Here is a 22939-nt window from a genome sequence, read left to right as displayed (position 1 = left end):
ATGAACTAGCTCATATCTGCATAAGAAGTTTACATAAAGCCAGGTTTCCTTTGCCTGAGCTGCTCAGACCACATTGATATTCCCCCCGCGCCAAGCTCCGCTCTTTGCTTTTCTCCAGTAAGTGACTGACTTTCAGAAAAAGAGGTGCAGGAGCAGCCAAAACAAACATAACCCTTACCACACACACTGAACAACGGTGTACTGGGGGAAAAACCAACAACTTCCCTTGGATCACTTCCCTAGCGTGGCAAACACTGAATGTGACAGGCCCGACTGCTGACAAGGGCTCATTCCTACATTTGGTAGCATTTCAAAGGTTCAAGCAGCTTTATGAGGAAAAGTTTTCAAACACTTTGCAAACATGATCCTTTTGCTGTACATCTACTATGTTTTCATTTTCAGTTTTATTTATTGCAGCAAGATGTTGCTATCTTGTTTCATTTTCAGGCGCACATATTAGGATGCAATCACCTGCAACGTACCTTTAAGAACTGGAAAGGATTGTGACAGCAAAACAACAATAATACCAAGCAGATTGGAGCTGAAAGTCTTGGGCTTGACATCCAGTTTTGTGGTCAATTCTCACCACTGCAGACAGATTCCCTCTTATCCTGCTTCAATTTATGCAGTTTTCTCAGATTTAATATGCTTATATTAGTGATAATATTTATGTAGAACTGAAATCTCAACTCCTGATTTGCGAGCACATATGAACTGGGAAATGAAAGCTAAAAAAGCCCAGGTATTCCTGTGATAAAAGAGTTAAAAGCACCCTGAAAATGTTCAAATGACTTCAGCTGAAGAAAAAAAGAGTGCTCTGTGCTGTTCCAGCTGCTGATGGCTCTGCGGGACTATTTAAATCTTGTATTTTTCACAGCACCAGGATAGTGATCAGAACATACTTCTCCAGCTTTCTAGATTCACCACTTTGAAATGAAAGTCAAAAATCTACAGGAGGCAGCAATAAAACGAATTATTTTAAATTACCTATTGTTACTGTACCTGGTTGGGGAATAGAGCCAAGCTGTGCAAGAAATGCTGTCACAGGAAACCCTTGCTATTATCATTCAAAAAGAGCCAAAAAGGGACCTGGTGATGTTCTGTCAGTGACTGTCCAGAGAGAAAACCTTGACTTGCAGGGCTGAGGTCATCCAACAGCAAGGGGAGAGAGGAAGCACTTTGACAATGCACCTTCAGAATTGCCACCTTTTGTTAGAGAACCCCCAGTTAATAACTGCAGCTGATTACAGCATTCATTAGCATTATTTAGAGCCCTGCTCAAAAACACAAACCTGAAAGGAAATTGTTCATGTAGCCTAGGAAGCTGGGTAGACATGGCAGCCAAGAAGCAAGAAAGACATTTGAGACTGAAATTTGCTTTCTGGGGCATTGCCTTCTCAATTCCCTGTGCTCCATGCAAGCATGCCAGGATCTTTATGTAGGCTCTTGATATTTTCCTATCACCTCTCTCAGCAAAAAGTAGTAGCTGCTTCTTTCAGACCTGTAAATATTTCATGAAACTACATATATATTGATCTAAAAATCAACATCAGAACACAAGAACAAACCCTAAGGAACACACACTCGGAGCTCATCCAAAGCCCAGATTAATTACAGAGGGAATCTGAACTTGCTGGGAACTGCTTTTAGAAATAATGCAGCTGTTTAATAATATGTTTATATTAAATATATATATATATATATATTATATAATGAAACCAGTTATAAAAATGTTAAACTTACATTAATAAGCAGCACATAAGGGAGCCCTGAAGAAAACCCAAATTTTCTATGATGTTTTATTAATAATGCTTATATGACTCCCCTCATTCTTGCTCACTTACTTGTGCCTCTCAAGAACCAGAAGAACAAGCTGCATTAACTTGAACTTCTCAATTCAGCTCTCTCCTCTGTGGGCCAGAGGCAAGCACGGATTACACACACTTAGCAAGCCAGCAAAGCTGCTACCATCATCTAGCAACACAGTACAGAGTAAAATCAATTACAACTCATGTACAATGTCATCAAATTAAAATTTACACTAATTGCATCTTGTGGGGCTTATATTGTCACATTCTCCAGTAAACAGTACTTAATTCATGGGAAGACTGAAAACAACAACTCGTGCAAAGGGAACGGATCTTGATTCTAAAAGCAAAAAAACCCAACAACGACAAAAGAAGGAAAAAACCCAAACCACCACAAAAGTACAAGGTACTCCTGGTGAGTTTCAGCGCATTTCTGAAGGGCTCTCAGTGCACTGCCTGAACCAGGAATCAGCCCTGGGCTGGCAGGCACAGCCCCATTGTTCAGAGCTTTGCTCTTTTCACTTGTCACACCCCGGCTGCGGGAGCGGGGCGCTGAACCACTGCCAGCAGCAGCACAACAACCAACAGAACGGAACCAAGAGTTAATTTATTCTCTGGGCTTACTGTGCTTGGTGCAACACAAAACTGCTGTGACGGCAGAGTGACCTTATATTTACTGATTGACCAGATGGCGAGAATTACTGACTTATGTAAGCCCCGAGCCTCCTTCCCCATCTGACAGCGGCTGGGGGAAATCAAATAAAGGGCTCTGCACAGTCTTTAGGGCTCCAGCCTCATCATCACAACACCATTAGAAGGAAATGCTGCAGGGAAAGGCAAGGAGGGAGCAGGACTGAAACCCTGGATTCTCAAAACCAGGGGTTTTTTTTTTTTTCAGCAGAGCTGAAGCCATGGGTACAGCAGAGCAAGAAGGTTTGTGCACCTGCTGCCCAGGCCGTATCTCTTTTGCTAATGAATAAGTGAAGCCAGCCTCCAGGGCTGTCAATCTGGCACCTTTAGTAATTCACACAAGCCTCAAAGTTCTCTAAAAATAAATAACATGAAAAGGAACCCAAGTTGTCTACCTAGCAGTGGTTTTGACAGGTTATCTTGAGTAATGTTAATCTTTGCACCTTGCTTTCCTTAAAAAATGCCAGTTGAATCACCAATTATTTGGGACAGTTTCTAAAAACAAGCACAAATGGAAATAAGGTTGATGGCAACTGAAAAAAATTACACTGGGGGTGTGCATGTGTGTTTGCATGTGTGCACACAGATTTATTTTTTTTTAAAGCCAGAATTACTGTGCAGCCCTAATTCTTGTCCCATTTCCATTAGTGCAAATCAAGAGGAATTCCATTTGAATAAGCTCACTTAGGCTAATGGAGAAAAGGCACAAATTAAGCCAGAATCACAATCACAGTTCCCAAAAGATCTGTATAAAATACAACATGCTTGAAAATATTTTCCATCAGTTTTATTTGTAGATTATATTGGCAGGAGTGAAATAACTCCTCATGGACAGCACAAAAAATAAGACTGGAGTTAGACTGGACAACCTTCTGAGCAGCAAACCCCTGTAACCACAAGTCAGGTCCTGAATGAAGAAAGAGAGGAAGAAACAATACCAATTCTTTCATTACCATGCCTGAAATGGCATTTAGACCTGTACAGCATTGAATATTCCTGCTGCTTTACTCAATATTAAAATATGGATCAAAATCTAATTTGCTGCCATGTATTTTCTGGATCGTTCCTACATAATTATTAACACACAGAAAAAAAAAGAGAGAGAGCGTGAGAAAAAGGCAGTGGAATAGAAGTTCTCTGTGAACTAAACCTGCTCCAGCATTGATGGAGTTATTCCCTACAAAATATGGAAATCTGAGACACACATTTGAAACCCTGGATTACATGCATGCATGCATATAAAGAATAACTTCAAGGGAAAAATAATAACACATCTTGTCACTGACTAGAAAGTTACCACTTCAGCTCTCAGAAAACCTTTTGAAAATTTTACAATGGTTTAAGGATTCTTGCAAAACACAAAATAGACACAAAGCTATATCCCTTGTATGCAGAGAATGAGAAAGAGGCCAGGAAGAAACTGGTAAAGTCAAGCAAAAGAAAATCATGGGCTGAATGTCAGGGGAAAAAAACCCACTGAATGCTAAGAAGATAAAATAATGGAACAATTCCCCACGATGATAATATTTTCTGGGATGTTAAAACAGCCTGTTGAAAGAAAAAAGGGCTACTGGGAAAATATTCTTTCTCAAAGCAAAAACTTGAGATTAATGTTGCAAAAGAAGGACTAAGCAAGATTTATGAAGTGTTGCGTTCAGGATTCTACTGAAAATTTAAAACACCTAGGACAGAATACTCTGTTCTTACAGTTAGTCACACAAGTGCCCACAAGGGCTATTTTGCATGCATGTGTTGGTGTACCCTCAGCACAACCCACAAAAGGAAAAAAAAACACAAAGACAACAAGCTGAAATAAGGCGCGAATACTAAACAGAAACAACATCCTTCATCTCCCTGCCTCTGCCATGCCCTGCTCACATGCAACAGGCAGGAAATTTGCGCAAAGTAGTTGTGCAAAGCACTTCCTACCCAAAAAGCATTTGCAGAAGGTTTTTCAACGAAGCTACAGAACAGTAACCTCATCACCCACAGATCACCCTCAATTTAAAGCAACCTTATTGACAGTATAGCGCCAAATGCTTACACGATCTTATCAGACCTTTCCTTGCCCTCCTAAACGCAAGCAGTGGGTTATTTTAAATAATGCATTGCAGAGATGAGTGATGTGGATTTCCTCCTTTCCCCAAACACATGCAAGGACAGGTCCCCTCGCGTGGACACGCAGTGCAGCCGGCAGCAGAACAAGCTCCCACACGCAGGGCAAGGATGCCCCAGAGCTCCCGACAGCACAGCATTCCACGTGTGCCTACCTGGCTGGGCTGCACTCGCTGCACTGGGCTCGCTCTCCCCCATTTCCACTGAATTACAAACTCCCTGAGCTGTTCCAGCCGGGGGACGTGTTTGCCGTGCGAGTTCTGACCTCCTGACTTTCCACCGCGGCGCGGTAACCCTATACCTGACTTTCTTCTGGGAATAATCAGTATCCTGCTTCCTGAGCTACCTGGGCCTGCCTGACCTGTTTCTCTATAAACTGACATCATATCCTTTGATCTGCTTTGATTAACATGTGCTTCGGGCAAGGCTGCTTTGTCTCCTCTTGGGCTCCCCACCCTCTCCTTTCACTTTCACGCAGGTTGCAAGACGAAGAGTTGCTCTGGTTCGTGGCAGGTGTTTGGCACAAAATGCCAAAGTTGGCAACTGCTTTTAAAGAACCTCTGAATTTGCATTTTGCAGAAAATCTAAATGCTAACTAACAAACCAGTGTCTGGGATGGGAACTTTACAGCTCTGCACCAAAGAGAACAATGATTGCTGCCCATGCAGAGCCCCTTGGCAAAATCTTTGCAAAGAACCTCAAACCCAACCCACCCTTCCTGTGCCTTTTCCCAAGGATTATCCCCAAGGAAAATGCTCTCCTTCAACACTGCAATTTCAATATTGCTTTGATTGTTTAACAAAAAGGGCTTCTAAACAAAACAAAAGGTTGTTTTGCTTGTCTTATCCTCCCTCTCCAGCACAAGGAGATAATCTTATCCGCCACACTCCCAACTGAGTTACAAGAAAATATTTGCTCTTTTCTGCCACGTAAATCAAACAACAGGTGTCTGATACATTTGTAATCAATTTGTTGAAAAAGCACACCTGTCTCTCTGCCTTCAAAGTTAGTTTTATTTCAACATTTACATTTGCAACTGCCAATGACAAAAATCAAAGAGAAGACACAGCGTTATTTTAAAGGAACAAAAACCAGCAATTTAAAAGAGGTAATTAGCTCTCCCCATGTTAATCTCCATCTGGATTACACTTAAAATGGTCTAATCAATAGCGTTAGAAAAGTTTTGTAATCCAGAAGCAATTAAGTCTGTTTTTAAAACCAAAATTTATTGGTTTTTCTTCTTTTTCTTTTTGAAGTATTGAAACAGAAATACAGAGGGTAAAAACTAGAAGGTGGGCTTTTCAAGATAATTCAGGCTAGGTAAAGCGTACTTTTCAAGTAAAATTTCTGAAACAAGCTATGCTAATTCAAACAAAAATCTCATTAAAGAGTAAGAACATCCCCACCCCTCAAGGTAAGCATCACATAAGCTGAAGTAAAAGAAATTTATGCCCTGAGTTTTGCTATAGAAGGTAAATCAGACAACCCCCAAACCTCAGTCATCAGACCAGAGAATTCCAAAAGAAGTTTTCACTTGGTTCACAGAAATGAAGGCATTTATGAGAAAATGCTCATGCTTTATTCTTGTCTGATTATTACATTAGTTGGGTTAATTCTACTGCTCCACAGCCAGAAAAGACTCTTTACCAAGAAAACAAAGAGAGAAGAAAAATATAATTAGGTCTGAAATTCAGCCTTTTACTATTTTATTTCTGTTAGCTTAGCTAAGCTATTGCTACGTACTCCCCCATAATCAGCTCCTGGCCCAAAATCTGCAGTCAGTGGTTCCTACAATTCACCAGGCTCGTGCATCCTGCTGTCATTTACTGCCAGTGGGCTGAAGCTGCCCCTGGCCAGCTCAGGGTCAGTGCAAGGGGTGAGACTCCAGCAGACACCTGCGCAATCTCCCCAGCTGCTCCCTGACATCCAGCTCCAATCCTGAACATCATCTTTGAATTAAATCACTGAGTTTTCCGTGGAAAGTGCCAGTGAAACATTCCACTGAAACATCCGTTCAGTGGGTGGAGGTTTTCAGTTCTAGTGCAGCTTCCTCTGCTTAAGGACCAAGATTAAGTGAAGTTATTTCGGTGTGCAAAGAAAAGAGTAAGAAAGAACTTTGGGGGCTTTGTGTTTACTTCAAGAGGGAAAAACCAAAGTGGTCTTTCCTGAAAGCTTCTGTTAGGACAGCTACTGGACAACAAGCGTGCAAGAACACACACTGAGCCTTTATTAAAGGCTCTATGTCTATTCATGCTTTTCAACCAGATCCCTATTAAGAGAAGAGATACCTAAGTTAACAATCCATTTCTGGGGACAGCAGAGGAACACATTCAGAAACTTCTCCTTGACCACCAGACTTGGCTAATTCAAAGATTTGGGACTGAGCCTCTATAAACAAACACGTGTGGGTTGCTCTATTTTTAATACATGCTTAAGAAAAGCAAGTTTATTTATCAGTGACTTTCTGCACCGCAATGTAAAATATATTTGATAATTAACTGATGAGAGAAACATCTAAAGCATTTCTGCCCTCTCCAAACCCAAACTGCCCGACTCTTGAAAGAGAAATCCTTAAATAACCTATGTAGGTATTACTTCTAAGCATGGAAAAAAATCACAATGATTACTTTTTACCCTCACTGCTGTACTCCATGAGGTGTCCCTCCACCCCCATAAGGAGAGCTACTCATTCCAAAGAAAATGGAAGTCTAAGGCTATATAAATAACTCCTCTCCTTAGCTACTGAGTACCAGCACTTGCTTCAAGAGTAAGGTTTTGATTTTAGGCTTTTAGCACCTACAGAAGGATTTTGTAGTTACAGTTCTAGCATTTTCTCACATCACCTTCTGTTAACTCTTAAATATTTTTAAGAATTCAAGAGATGAGAGTGATAGTACTGAAAATACTTCTTCCCTTGAAACGAAGACTACAAGTGGGAATAGCGCAAAAAGGACGGAAACTCAAGATTTTTCACACTCCCTCTCTCAACAATGACTGATGGTGAGAAGTGGCTTTCTTGCTTTTATGTTCTCCTAGAACTGTTTGTTGTGCTCAGTTGTGTGCAATGATTTAAATGGAGTGTTTTCCAAAGGAGGAACTCTTAATTCACTCATCCTCTCCAGAAACACCCAAGTGTGAAAATGCAGTGGCTTTGTTCTGCTCCCAGAAAGAAAAAAATAAAAAAAAAGTGATTCTATGTATTTACTGCACATCAAATACAATATTTCTTAGTCTAAAGAGTGCATCTGACAGAAAGCAAACAGAAATGTAATTTGATGATTGCAGTGATCAGGGCTGAAAAAGAGAAAATTTGGTTATGCTGTGCATGAAGCCATGGCAAGCAGATCTCTGCATCGTCCTGCTGACACCATGGATGACTGTAAGCCTAAATTCCATGTCACTGGAAACAGAGCACGCCCCACCAATAGTGCTGAGAATGGGCAGAGAATATGAATTTTGCCCCAATCTTCTTAGAGTAGGTCTGCAAAGCTAGAGGTCCTCACAACTAAAAACCTTCAGAAAAGCCAAGGTTTCCCCTGTGTGCTGGCCCAAAGGCTTTCAGGACTCTCACTTTTACTCAAGAATATTGGTTTTTTTATAGAATTAATGCAAAGAAAGCAATATCACCCACAGCTAACACTGCTGCTGTCACTCTTTACTGGTAACATGCTCTTTTACACTAGATACTCTACAAAGGGAACAGAAATACACATTTTGGGGTTTGGTTTTTTCTAAAGATCATCATTCCAATGTTTCCAAAACATTAATAACAAGACACAATTATTACATATGAAATTGCAGTGATAATACATATAATATCCAGAACTGAAACATAAGAACTGTGATTATGCAGAGTTCTTTTACACAATTGCTAAGATGACTCTGATCCAGGCTCTGTGAACACTTGCTCCTTGTTAATCATGTGTTTTAAAGTGCATCACAGGACAGAAGCAGCCAATAAAGTTTCTCGCACCAACCACCAGTCTGGCACCATGGTCTGACAGTTTTGACAAGATGATAATAACAAATATTTCACCTTCAGCAATGGCAGGAGTGCTGGGAGCAAAGGGCCAGTGCCAGTCCTGTCTGCCTCACTAAACCAGAGGGGCACAGATTCTGATGTTTGCATATTGTTGGTGCTTGGGTTTTCTTGTTGTTAGTGCTGGTTGTTTGTTTGTTTTTAAGAGCAACATGGCTATTTCATTTATCACATGAAAAATGGTACAGCAAAAGGAACTGCATTGTTTGGTTGGCCTCTAAATTACAAGCAGTTGTTTAGGCGACAACCTCAGTTAAAACAGGAGATGGGAGGGAACAGTACTTTCTTCCACAATTAAAACTGATTAAACACAAAGGAAAGGATGACCAGTCTCAAAACCCACAGTGAAAAAGGTTTTTGATGTCTGTGCAAATGATGCACTAAAAATAAAAGAGTGAGTGCCAGCAGCAGAGACCTTGCACAGACAGCACTGAGCAAAGCCCAGGAAAGACTTAATCCATCATTCCTCATCTTGTCTAAGTTTTATTTCCAACTCTAATTGTTGGAATTAAACTTCTTCACCAGTTTCAAGGATGCTGTGGTATAAAGCTTCACACAGGTGCTAACACCAACTCTTTGAGACTTAGTGAGAAACAAAATATATTTGTTCCCATTTACTTCTAAGCATTAATAACAAGTAATTACTGAAGGGATCAGAAAAAGATCCAAAACACAACTCTGACCTGCAACTCACTGATGTGGACTGAACAGAATTAAAATTTAGGTCTTCTAGATCCCAGAGAAGGTTGCACGGAGGAGCAGTCTCCTTTTTCAAAAGCATATCCAGCAAAATGACTGACATGTTGTTCAAGCTCAACCTAATCCCTTGCTGAGTGAGAAAATCACATGCCAAGGGAATTTATTAGTATGCAGAAAAAAGAAGGATTCATTATTTTTTGTTGTTTTGTTAACAATGCATACATTATTTTCACAATACCTGAATAATGGGTAACTCTTCTGTCTCTCTGAGACTTAACAGTCCTGACATGATTGACAATGTAACACAATGTGACCTGTTTTACCTTTTATGACCATAAGAAAACTCAACATTTCTCCTTCTTCCCTCTCAAAATTGTGATTTGGAAGGCTGAAACAAGACCACTTTCCGCACAGAAGTATTTTTCCCTCCACAGAAAACAGGTGCTTTGTCAAAATGAAATTTTTGAAGTTCCTTTAAATTCCATTTTCTAATCAGTTCCTGTTCCTCAGTTTTCACCCCAAGAGCATTAGCAACCAAACCTCAAAAAAAAAAGTTAGCAATCAAAATCAGCAATGGCCTCCTGATTCACTTTTAATGTTTTATACTTCCTAGTTAATGAAAATATAGGTCTGTAGAAAATAAATAACTCAAGCTTCAGCAGCTTCAGACTTGAGCAGCTGAAGGATGAGCGCACAGAAGCCAAAGCTGCAGACACATTACTGTGAAGTTGGTTTGCAGAAGGTAGAAAAAAAGAAGGATTAGTTTCTCCTGTTTCCTTCTAACTTGTTTTTTTCTGTATTCAACAAACTCCTATATTAATTAAACTCCACCTTCAATAAAGGTCTGGTGCACAGAAGATTGTACCTTTTAAATCTGGGGCTATAAATTATAGTAATGCAGAGTATACAAAATATAATAAAAATCCCCCTGCCCTTTGATCCACTTGATTATTCAGTAAAACAGTGAATTAAACCACAGCTTTTTAAAGATGCTGTTTGTTTGGCTGAAAAATCTCTTCACAATTTATTTCTGCCACCTTTACTTTTGATGAACCTTGTAGTTATAATTGAAAGCAAAGGAAAAATTGCATGACAAAAGTAAGCAGCTTAAGAAAAGGAGAATGGAAGGGTGAGGGAATGAAGAAAGTTTGTCAGCAAGAGAGCTCACGTTGAAAATGCTAATACTAACTCCATCTTGCACAACTAAGAAGTAAATCTTACTATTCTAAGATCACATTAGGAAGCACAAAATCTAGAAACCTAATACAGGAAATCAAAGCTGATCAGTTCTAAATGGGGGGGGGGGGGGGGGAAATCACCATTTTATTCTTACTCTTTTAGAAAAAGCACCTCTTCAAAAAAGGGTTTGGATTTTGGCAAGATGAACACACATCTCCAGATCCATCTAGCACAGCTGGGAAGGGCTGCAGTTTAAGTAGGTCAGCTTGCATTCCAGGCACATATGTAAGCTTTTAGAACACATTTACTCTATGAAATACAGTCATTTAACATGGAGATGGATTTTCAAGCCAACGAAGACTTGAATGCTGAAATATCTCCTACCCCAGCAAATGCAGAAGAGCCAGGAAGAATCTTATGAGTGAATCTTCAATCACTACAGATTGCTACAACAGGAGAGCTGTTAAACACACACACAGACATATATAAAGATATATAGCTACGTATAGCCTACAGAGAAGCAATAATATGCTACAAAGGACCCCACAGTGTGGGACTGCCCTGTACAGCAGGACAGGCAGCTCCTGCAATCCACACATCCCATCAAGCAGAGCCTGAATCCCTCCAGAATGGAGAAAAGCAACCAAACCCTGCCCTGACACACCATCCACCAGGCTAAACAGGGTCTCTGAAAAACAGTTTTGTCACATCCATGGACAAAGGAGGGCACAAACTGACCAGAAAAGCCTCTGAGCTGATATTCCCACAGCCATTTAATTATTTTCTGGCCAGCAGAGTTGCTGCCCTCTTGTGCCAGGTGTGGTTGTCTCCTGACAAAGCTCAGGTAAGCCATCCCCTTCACTGGCCCCACTGATGCCTTTGCCTTGATTCTAAAATTAAGAGCCAGACACAGTTAAGAGATAAAGGGTTTTTACCTGGGTATTTAATAAGGATTTTCATGGTGTAACAATTTGCCAACATGTCAAAACGCACACAGATGGTAGATCACTGATAAAATTTTATCGATTTTGAAAATTACCTTATCTAACAAAGATGCCCTAATGAGAGGCTTGAATGAATAGCATGACATCTCCCTATCCCAAAATACTCCCCCCTAGATGGGTTTAATCCTAGTTTACAGGATGTGTTTCAGAGGGGACCTTGGTTTTTTAAGGTAGATTAGCGTTTCCTGGCCTCCAGCTGTGAGGTCTTTGGGATGTTTGGTCTTCTGACCTAACAGAACAGCAGAACTATGCTAAAATATCAGATTTAAGGAATTACAAGTACGCATGCTAAGGGTACTGAGAATACTTAAGAGGTATATGTAAAAGAAAAGGCAAAAAATCATTATGGCATCACCACAGTAGGAAAGTCTCCAGTGTTTCCTGCTACATACAAGTGTAAATCAGCACCCACAGGGGCACCCACAGGGGCACAAGCAGCTCTCCTTGCTGCTGGCAGGGTGAGCACAGGCTCCCTGACCCAGCTGCTCCATGCAGGGCACACCTTCAGCCTCACCCCCACCTGTGACGGTGTTCACAGGGGTCCCAGGATGAGGGGACAGATGAGGACCTGACTCCATGTTTCAGAAGGCTTGATTTATTACTTTATGATATATATTATATTAAAACTACACTAAAAGAATAGAAGAAAGGATTTCATCAGAAGGTTAGCTAAGAATAGAAAATGAAAGTATTAATAACAAAGGCTCTGTCTCGGACAGAGAGTCCGAGCCAGCTGGGCTGTGATTGGCCATTAATTAGAAACAACCACAGGAGACCAATCCCAGATGCACCTGTTGCATTCCACAGCAGCAGATAACCATTGTTTACAGTTTGTTCCTGAGGCCTCTCAGCTTCTCAGGAGGAAAAATCCTAAGGAAAGGACTTTTGATAAAATGTGTCTGTGACACCCATCTCCTGCCCAGGGACAGCCTTGCCCATCCCAGCTGCTCACAGCCCCCTGCAGATGCTGCACAGCCCCTCAGCCTGCAGAAAAGCACATTCCATTGCTTTTTAACCACCAGCCTGCAGGATCAGATGGGCAGGCACTGGGACTGTACAAAGCCACGCTGAGGCTCTGGCCCAGCACCATCTCTGCATCCAAGTTGTGCTCCAGACTGAATAAATTCCTCCTTTTTTCCAAACTAGTTGTTAATTATTTACTATAAGTAACTCCCCATACAAAGCCTTTCTAGTGTGGAATAACACTCTCTTCATTGCTGTTTGCATCTCTGAATCGGCTTTGCAGTACTGCTAAAAAACAGAAGGAGCTCTATTTTTCCAGAGAGAGTAAAGGCAGCAAAATCTTATTCTCCCCAACTGAGGGGGAAAAAAAGACAAATTATTTTTAGATTAGCACTGTTTTCCATTTCTCCCCAAATCCACAATAAAGTTTTATTTTTCCCAATTCCAGTTGCAGTGCTGTACTCTTAGAAAACACAGATGTCGGCTTGGTATTTACTCGTATGCAGTTATTGCATTGCTTCCTGTATTTTCACATGGATTTTTTAAATACAGAAGCAACATAGGAAATTAGATCTAAAATGCATCAACCATGACCCTTTTTTTCCTGTTGTATCATATGCTTTAACCAATAAATTGTCTCCATATCTCAAATGGACAGGATATTATGTGACAAAAAACAGCACAGAATCCAAAATGAAGGATGAGAAGTTAATTTTGTGTCCATAATTAAGAAAAGAAATCAGAATTTCACTTTCATACAGTGCTCATGGTACACACAAAAAAAGTAAAATCTTTTAATTCTTCTCTGCTCTGGGTTGAACTTTCCATGACTTTGTGCTTCAGTTCCATAAGAAATTAAGCAGTCCAATAGAAATTACTACAATATGGGTCAGTAAAAGAAGATTAAAATCCTTGCAAAAGTCAGTTGAAAGTGTCAAAAGTAGCTGATTTGAACCATCATAGTGTAAGTTTCCTTAACCAACATTTCAATGAAACCAATGTTTTTACAGATCAGTAATACTGGAATTTCCTAAGACAGCAGCAGGCATTTCAATGGAATGCTGAAAGCATTTAATATACTCCACTCACATTCCTTACAACATGATGGACAAAAAGGATTTAAAGTTTAAAATTATTCCATTTGAATTACAAATACAAGAACACTTCTGGTAACATGGCAGAAGTTGGATGTGCTTTTTTCGACAGAAATGTATTGTACAGACAGAATAATACAAACTGCCCACAGTTAAAAAGAAAAAAAGCTTACTTATTGTCTTGGTTCAATTATAATTATTTTTAAAGTATTTTGCTATCTTAGAATCTGCTATAGGGGAGTAAGCAGCCAGCAATTTGGACACCTTGGACATGAACATAGATTCATCCTAAAATTTTAATAGTTTCCTTCATTGATACAGCAGATTAAAGCACAGCTTTGAGGCTTTGGGTCCAAAGTTTCTGTAACACCAGTGCAGTTGCAGCTCCCTCCATGCTAGTGGTTAAATTTGGGTTAATACAATTCTATCCACAGACAATCACACGTGCAGATGATGAGAAAGAGCAATCTTGCCCCAGACCAAGGCTGCCCTAAAGAATACAAGTTACCAGTCCAGAGCAGTTTATCCAAACTTTCCCATGAATCATCATGAGCTACGAAACATTTCTCAATACCCTGTAGCAAACTCAAGGCTTGTAATACAAGTATAAACCATTAAAAAGATAAATAGTAAGTCAGATGCTGCAGCCTGCAAGAGAAAGAAGGAGAAAGACTATTTTGTTAATGACAATGGCCTCAAGGCTTTGGCTGTCCACACTGAAACTTTTCAAACCTTTCACCTGATTTTCTGAGGATCTCCAGTTACAAGGAAGCAGTTCCACACAGCTGCTGTCTGGCCTCTGTGTGTTTGCTTGGGGACAGAAGAGAATGGATTGTACAGGAAAAAAAAAAGTTAGATAAAAATGCTGATAAAAATCAGATTATTATTATTATTCCAAGTCTGATAATTACAAAGCCTACAGTAAATTTAATAGATTTCTTTGCAAATTCCATCAATACATTTCCATGCAAACAGTGTTTTTTGACAGCTGGCCAGGTTACACACTACGCCAAAATGCTCTACAGTTTCAGCTGTAGGAACAACTATTAACAAAAAGCTTGAACTCAACAAGAAAAAAGGGAAGCAAGCATTTAGCAAATAACCATTGCTCTTACAAGTAAGAGAGGGGTTTGATTTTTTTGTTTAAGAATCCCCAAGATGATGCAATTGTAGATATACACACACTTGAACCTCACTTTTGCCTGGTGTGAGAAATGGGCAAAAAAATGCCAGGTAGATCTTCTGTCCAACAGCTCAAAACAAGAACCCAATCTGCTTCCTACAGCTTTGACCTCATCATTAGGCACAAAAGTTGTTTCTGAGAAACAGAAGAGCAAAGAAAATTACTTGAAATGTTCAAAATACACTGGATTATGCAGCCTCTGCAAGCCAGTTGCACCTTTCTCCTTAATAATTATCTCCATGTAAAAGGAAAACAGTTACTGGATCAATGTTCACTTGATGACAACAACATTCATGGGGTAATGTCCATGTACTTTCCCAAAAGTCTTCTAGGGACAACCAAATTAACACCACATCCCTAAGGAAACATCACCCACCTACAACCCTCGTGCAGCACAGAGAGAGATCCACGCCTTGTGTGACACCTGTGTTCAAAATCCATTTGAATTGTTTAACAATAACTTGTACAAGGTCAAGTCTGTCAGAATCCTCACTGTGCTCTCAGCCTGACATTATTTCTCTGTAAGAAGGGAAACAAAGCAGATGTGTCATTCCAGAGTGTGTTTAACCACAATAAGGCTTCTTCTCAGGGCTGCAATTACAATACAAACTCCAGCTCATTATCTTTTAGCATTAATGATAATTTTCAGAAGGCTCTCAGACTAAGAAAACAGAACTTAACATGGAATTAGGTCTACGAGCTCTCAATTTTAAGCAAGTCTCTTCCTTGAAACCGCAATAAAGCATGGGACAGGAAGCCCACATTTTCTTCCTTTAGGTAAAACTCTTGATTTGCTTTTATTCCACTTGTGTTTCTTTTTAGAAGCGTGAAATACACAGAGACAAAACACAAAAGATACAGATCTAACCCAGCCACGAAGCACATTGAGGATAAAGTGTGCAAACCCTCAGAAATCCTTCTTTGTGAGCTCAAGAGATGAGCCAGTGTCAACTCCTGTGCGGTGACAAGGGACCTCAGCCCATCCTCCCAGGTTGCCAGGCAACCATTCCTGCATCCCTGGCTTTATTCATCAGCCATTAGGCACCATCAGGCTCCCTTTCTTTTCTCCCTCACACAGGCTCCCACTCTGAGATGGATGAAGGGGTTCCCAAGCAGAAGCAACATTCTGGGTTTTAATAGCTGATAGGTTTCAGCCAATTCGCACGACTCAGATAATTGCTTTGTAGTGAAAGGTTCGGCAGGATTGCAAGGTATGGCTGCATTAGGAAGAGGTTTCTGTTAAAAGTTGTCATTAATAGACATCTAATATTATTAGACAATGAAGATCTCATGCTGGCAACACTAAGTGCCCTTTGAATTTTTTAAAAATAAAGCAACAGGTGACAGTTTTTTAAACCCAGAAGAATGGCATTCACCATGAGGAAGTGCTGTTCTAAACCATGTCAAGATAAATAAAAACCAATTATCTCAGAAGCAGAACTGTGCTATCTTTAACTTATTCCGGGGAAACAAAGCAGAACTTCAGCCACTGGAGGTACTGATCCAGTCCTGAGTATCAGTGCAAATACTCCCCACCTCTGGAGCACTTGTCTCTCTGTAATTCTCAAGCCCCATGTTCAATTCCTCTTAGGCACCAGCAGAGCAGACCTGCAGCCCAAACAGAGCTGGGCAATGAAAATGTCTTCATCCACAGACACAGCAGGGCATGTAGAAACAAGAAGTTCCAAATACTGAAAATTACCCATTCTGAGTGATTTCAATGAATGAACAAGACATATTAAACATTCAAATCAGGTAAAACCATGATAAAAGACACTTAGTTGAGATTAAGAATACTTAGCTGTACTCACAGGTAACTAACTGTTCATAAAGTTTTTTAAAAGAATTCTTTTCTGCAATGATTTCACAAACAAAACAAGCTTGCCACAGCAAGTTAAACAATTCTGCAGGAGAAAGGCTAAAAATATGCAGTTAGAGGATACATTTTCCATATACATGAGGAATCAAAGCATATACATATATAATGAAAGTTGTAGAGTGCTGAAAATTAGTCTCTGGTTTGGCTCTTACTTTCCTACAGATATTTAATTCCCCTTCATCATTTTCACTGCCTTGCTCCCTATACCAGGAGTATGGTACCATGAAAGGAAAATTAAGAGGAAGAAAAATGTGAATTACCATTCTACCAATTTTGTTTGCAACTGAGCTCGCGACATGCAGAAGCTCAGAGCTGCAACCTGATTTTCAATTATTTATACTTTGTTGCCTTTTTAATTTCATATTTTCCATTCAATTAGAATCATCTCTCCTTCATATGCATATTCAATTTTCAGACAAAACCAGACAGGTACCAAGGCAGTATGTAAGAAACATAAGCATTCATGCCACTGTCATTTCTTTTAATTACTGAAGCCATAGTCAAATTACTGGCTTATGCTTACACTTTATTTTGACTAAATTTTAAATTTTGCAACTTAACTCCTTAAAATACTTTTTATTCTGAGCACATGATATCCTCACATTTTTTCCAAGCTGAATAACAACCACGATGAGAAGAAAAGTTAGAAGAGGCTTTTGTTCATTTACCTTAAAGCCAAGATGGGATCAGCTTTGTAGAGACTTTGTCACGAAGGCATATTTTCAATCTGGCCTCTACACTAATTCTCTGCAAAAGAGGGATACATCACATTTTATAATACCACTCATTGAAACAGAAAAGTGATCATTTGCAATGATGCAAATTGTAAATATAAACAGAAGATGCATTTTCCTGACACTGCAGCAAAGTAAAACATATTTCGAAGCATGATGGTACTTAGGAAATAATTGTCTTACTTAGAGAAACAAAATATCTGCCTAAAATGTTAAAACCAATGTCCTCGTACCCAGCAAGGTCTGTTTCATGAAGATTCATGACTCTTCAGCAGGGAATTTATGGTTTTGTAGTATAGTTCTGCTATACTACAAAACACTGGACAACAAACAATTGCCTTTGTTATCCATCAGTAAACAGGAATTGTTCTCGTTACAAAAAACAAACAACACTGATATTATGATCATTTCAATATCTCACATATTTCCCAGCAGCAACCTCATTATCACCCATATAAATCTCCCTCCTTCTTTAATGAAATTCAGTTGTCAATGTGTTCCTTCCTCAAGCAAAACAAGGTAGTTCAGTACATATTTAAACAGCCTCTGTGCATATCACTGAAGTTCAGTCCTAATCAAGGTTTATAGTAAAGATTCCACAGATTGCTCCACTAATAAGCAAGCTTCCATTGCAGCACTCCATAAATTATAAAACAAAGAGGGAAAAGGACCAACAGCACCAAACTTTTGTCATAACTTTCTGTAAACACAACCATATCAGTAAAGAAGTGATTAAAAAAATTAAAAAATAAAAATGCACTGTGACTGTTGAAGGAAAGACTGTGGTACCCAGTGCCAAGGTCTGGTGTTGGACCTCAGAGGTCTTTTCCAACCTCATTGATTCTGTGACTTCTTGTCCATGTCCAGAATGCAGAACCCACCCAGCTCCTCCATTACTCCATTTCATAGCACCACAACCAGCACTAATCCAAATGAACAAACAGCACACTGAACTAGCAGGGGGTCCATCTCCCAGACACTTGGATTTAATATAAATTAAACTGGTTTTACAGTTAGAACAGAAATAGCAATGTTAGACTGGGATGCTCAGAGCTTCGTACAGCCAAGTAAAACTAAGAGAAAAATACCAGTCCTAAAGAAAATTCATGGTGTGCCCCTCAGAAACCCCTCTTCACAAAGGCAGTTGAAAATGAACTGCAGCAAAGCAGCAAAATTTCAAACTGAAGGATGGATTTACTGGATTCCAAAAATCACATTTCCTTGACAATACAATATTGTACTACTCTTCTCCAAAAGAACATCTCTAGACTATACAGCCCCTGTAAGTACATCTGCCATTCAGGGTCTGACAAGACAAAAGGAAGATGAAAAAAAAAACAAAAAAAAACAAAAAAAAAACAAAACAAAACAAAAAAAAAAAAAAAAAAAAAAAAAAAAAAAAAAAAAACAGCCTTTTCCCTGGACCAGCAAAAAAAATCTTATTTGCTCACAGGTCTCAGATAAAAGCTTCACGTTACAACATTTTATCCTTCTTACAGTTTTACTGCTCAAAAGATGAACTACGAGATTAAATCCAACTTTCTATTAAGCTCTAGAGACAGTCACATGCCATGCAACTCATAAGGCTTCAGAGTTTGGACACAGTAGTAGATACTGAATATATGAGGGGAGCATTTCAAAAAGGCATTAACACTAACAGGGCTTACATATGTGTATCAAGGGAAGAATAGCTGCTAAGTTATGACACTCCTCAGTCCTGACCCAGAGGTACAGAGAGAAGCTGTCTGTATAATTCCACTGAATTCTGAGAGATTCTCCTAAATTCACCCACTTAGAAGACGGATTTATTTTTATTTTTTTTTCAGGCATCTACTGGAGAAGAAAAGAAGTGAGGGGGGAAAAAAAAGTCAAATCATACACAAATCACTCAAACGTGGTTGTGTTTTACCAGTGTGAAGAACAAGTGCAGGGGCAAATTTAGCAGACACAGAATGGGGGTTGTTTTGTTTATTTAGTTGAAAATCAGTGGAAAAAGAACCCCACAGAGAACAATTCCACAGAACATCAACAGATTATAGTTTTGTCCTGTCTCTCACATTTGGACATGCAGAACACTAAGTTTTTTTTCTGTCCCCATGACTAATAACTGCAGGCTCTCACACCCCTACACCTTCTACATATACAGTTTAAAAGGAGCAAAACAATTTGTTGACATAGTAACAATAAGATTCAGGGAACTGAAAATAAAAGGTCAGTTTTAGTTTCAGTGTTTCAGTTTCACCAGCCAGAGCCATTCATTTCATTAGTGACCACCTTCCTTGGCAGTAATGGCTATGTTCATCCATGCCATCTATATATAACTTTTATGCAGCTAGCAAAGGTACAGATAACGACTCTGAAGTAATTTCAGTAGGGAAGCTTGAGGAAAAATATTCCCGTACACAAATCCTGAAGAAATTGTTCTCTTCTCAACAAAGTTTATATTTGAGATGGTAAGTATTTCTTGCTAGGAGAGAATATTGCAAATTAGAGCAGAAATCCCATTTCACTTAAAACTGTAATTCCTGTGTTTCACATGAGGCTCAGAATTCAGTGGGTAGAGAGGGCAGGGAGAGAGAGGAAGGAGGGACACAAGGATACAACAGCTCTTGGATTAGATGTTGCCACTTTCAATCCATCATCACATTTTCTCAGATTATGAAAATTACTTTTTCCCAGTAGTACATTTCACGCTTGACAGATTACAGATCAGTTTACACATTCACAACTGGAGCACTTGGATTTTACAAAAGTTCAGGTCTTTTGAGACCAGCATTTGTTATGTGGTTTGACATGAGTCAAGAGAAACATTCTATGAGACAATGCCAGAGACACTTTCTGGCAATGAAATGGGTGAAGTCACAAACCCCTTAATGATCTCTGCAGCCAGCCTAAATTTAACACATTTTCTTTGACTTTACAGCTGGCTCAGAAAGGTCATTAAACTATTATATCTACTGTTATGTAGAGCAGCACTATACACATGTAAAGTTTCTATAGCAACACTTTCTTAATTCACTCTTTAAGCAAAACACCAATTAGCTTTTTATTATAGCCAATTAAAAAAATCTGCACACTAATCGACAACCTCTCTACACAGAATTTAAGCTTATGCAGAGGAAAATTGCAGTAAAACTTTTTTTATGGTAATAGCTTACTTCCTATTCTCCCCTCTTAAGAGAACAGTAAATTATTCCTGATCGGTGCTGAACATCTATTTTCCAATCTAAACCATCCAGACACAGAAGTAACCTATCCTGATATGCCTTAAATCTGAGGAGAGCCTGCAGATCACAGGTTTCAAAAAGACATCAAAAATGTAATCAGCTGACTTCTTTCTGCATTGCAGGAAACTGGGCATTGGCCCCTGCACCTGGAGATCATGCAAGAGGCAGCCAGCAAAGTGCTTCTCTTTCAGACTAGCCAAGCATGTTGAGCCAAGTGAGAAAGATGGCAAAAAAAAACAACACCACAAGTCAAATTTAGCAGGGCAGAAAAGACATTTTCATTTCCTTCTTAGTACTTAGTGTTGGTTTTCTCTGATGTCTTCTGCACAGCTGGTGATGACAGCTTCTTTGTATGTCACTTCAAGCAGCAAATATCAAGACATATTAGTCAGAAACCAGTCAGTGAACACAGTATAAAAGGGAATACAACATGATGCAGACTATCAGGAGAAATAGAAAACAAGAGAAGTTAAACCATCCTCTTTTTTCTAAGATATTCTGCAGGAAGCTGAATAAAAAGCATCGTTCCCCTTACAGTTCTTCCATGTGAGGTGTTGGGATTCACCTTACTAATAAATAAATAAATACACACAGAATGAGGTGGCAGATGGTTCCTCTGACAAGCTCAGCATGCCCCAATCAAGAATTAATGGTACTTGAGGTATCAGTAGGTCTGCTGATTCTTAAGGACACGCTATAGAAACTGCTCCTATTCCCATCATCTTATTTACATTTGGTGTCCTGTTGCACAGTATTGACACTGAGGCATCTCACATGCTCTGTGGGGAAACCACAAGAGTTTCCCTTGAAAGGCTGACAGGTAGAAAGAGGGGTTAGAGTGGTCTTTCAAACCTACCACTGTAGAGGAGAGATCAAGGTATTCACACAGGTGAAGGAAACCACTGTGTGTAACCTTGGGATTGCTGCAGGTCTGCAACAGGTCTGGATACACACTCAGGCTCTGCAGTACTCAGGGACACCAGAGATAAGGGATAAGAGCCAAGCAGCAGAGTTACAGCCTTTCATCCTCAGTTCTTTAGGGAGGCAAATTCCCAAATGCAGCTCCCTGAATCCCCAGGAAAGGGGAGCATTTTCAATTTCCAAGCCTTCCAAGTGCAAAGTGCCCACTGTGAGATGCAGGGCTCTGCCTCCTGCAGGGAGACTGTCTCAGTCCAAGACACAGTGCAGTGTTGCACACAAAACAGGTACTAATTCCAGTGTTGCACACAGAACAGGTACTAATTCACACTAATGTCATCATTTCCTGTCCCAAGGCTTTAAAGATTTCTCCTCTAGTAAATCCTTGTGACCAGCACATCACCAAAATATGGTCAATTCCCCATCCCTGCAGAGAACATCTCTCCCTTCTCTGTCCTCCATGGGAGAGCAGCCCATGGCCCAAAACAAGACCTGTCAGTAACAGTGATGCAGAATTGAATACTTGAGACTACCAGAGCAACCAAATAAGCTTTTTTTCTTTTTCATTTTTTAAAGCTATCTGCATTGACATCTCAAGCCATTTAAAAATTTCAGGCAGTCAGTCCACCCTGCCAGTTAAATATTACACAGACACAGAGTGCATTCAAAGAGACGGTTCAGGGCAAAGTTTAAAGGCAGCTGGTATTTATTGGCAGCAGCCAGGATCCCCTTCAGTTGCTTTCTAGGAATGCACATTGCCAGGATCAGGAAGGCTCCAGCTGGTGACAGTCACTTTTCAAATGCATCAGCACCGGGTATCCCTTCCTTGCCGCCCTCCCTGATGTGCTCCGTGCCCAGGCAGCCTGCTCTGAGCAGGCACAGCTGGTGACAGTCACTTTTCAAATGCATCAGCACCGGGTATCCCTTTCTTGCTGCCCTCCCTGATGTGCTCCGTGCCCAGGCAGCCTGCTCTGAGCAGGCACAGCTGGTGACAGTCACTTTTCAAATGCATCAGCACCGGGTATCCCTTCCTTGCCGCCCTCCCTGATGTGCTCCGTGCCCAGGCAGCCTGCTCTGAGCAGGCACAGCCGTGTGCTCAGGTGGTTGCTGTGTGATGTGAAAACCCTCCAGGGATGACAACAACAGGTATGATTTCTGGCACTCTCATCCCTGCCAAGAAAACACCTTCAGTGGCCTGAAGCAGGAACCCAAGCCAAGCTGTGCAGCCATCCCAGCCTTTGGAAAAGCAGACAGCTCACAAAGCAACATCAGGCAGGTAGAAGCTTTTCCCCATATTCCCTGTTATCAGGATCACCATTCAAAATATCTTCATTAAAAGAGCAATTTGCACATCCAGCTGCAGGTAGAGGACACAGAGCTATGTGTCACTTTAAGACCCCAGAAAAA

The 22939-nt window shown here is 40.1% G+C and overlaps 1 protein-coding gene across 1 annotated transcript in view; it reads right to left on the bottom strand.

The window, feature by feature from the left end:
• The window catches only part of NAALADL2 (N-acetylated alpha-linked acidic dipeptidase like 2), a 414540-nt gene that overhangs the window by 296209 nt on the left and 95392 nt on the right, over window positions 1-22939 (bottom strand). Inside the window, exon 2 of the mRNA XM_059479300.1 lies at window positions 17322-17400. The gene's annotated coding sequence lies outside the window, so the exon portion shown is untranslated. The remainder of the gene's footprint in view (window positions 1-17321; window positions 17401-22939) is intronic.

Source organism: Ammospiza nelsoni, chromosome 10, assembly GCF_027579445.1.
Source record: "Ammospiza nelsoni isolate bAmmNel1 chromosome 10, bAmmNel1.pri, whole genome shotgun sequence".
NCBI lineage: Eukaryota > Metazoa > Chordata > Aves > Passeriformes > Passerellidae > Ammospiza > Ammospiza nelsoni.
Note: the sequence above shows the minus strand (reverse complement) of the source record. Positions and strands in the feature narration are given on the sequence as shown.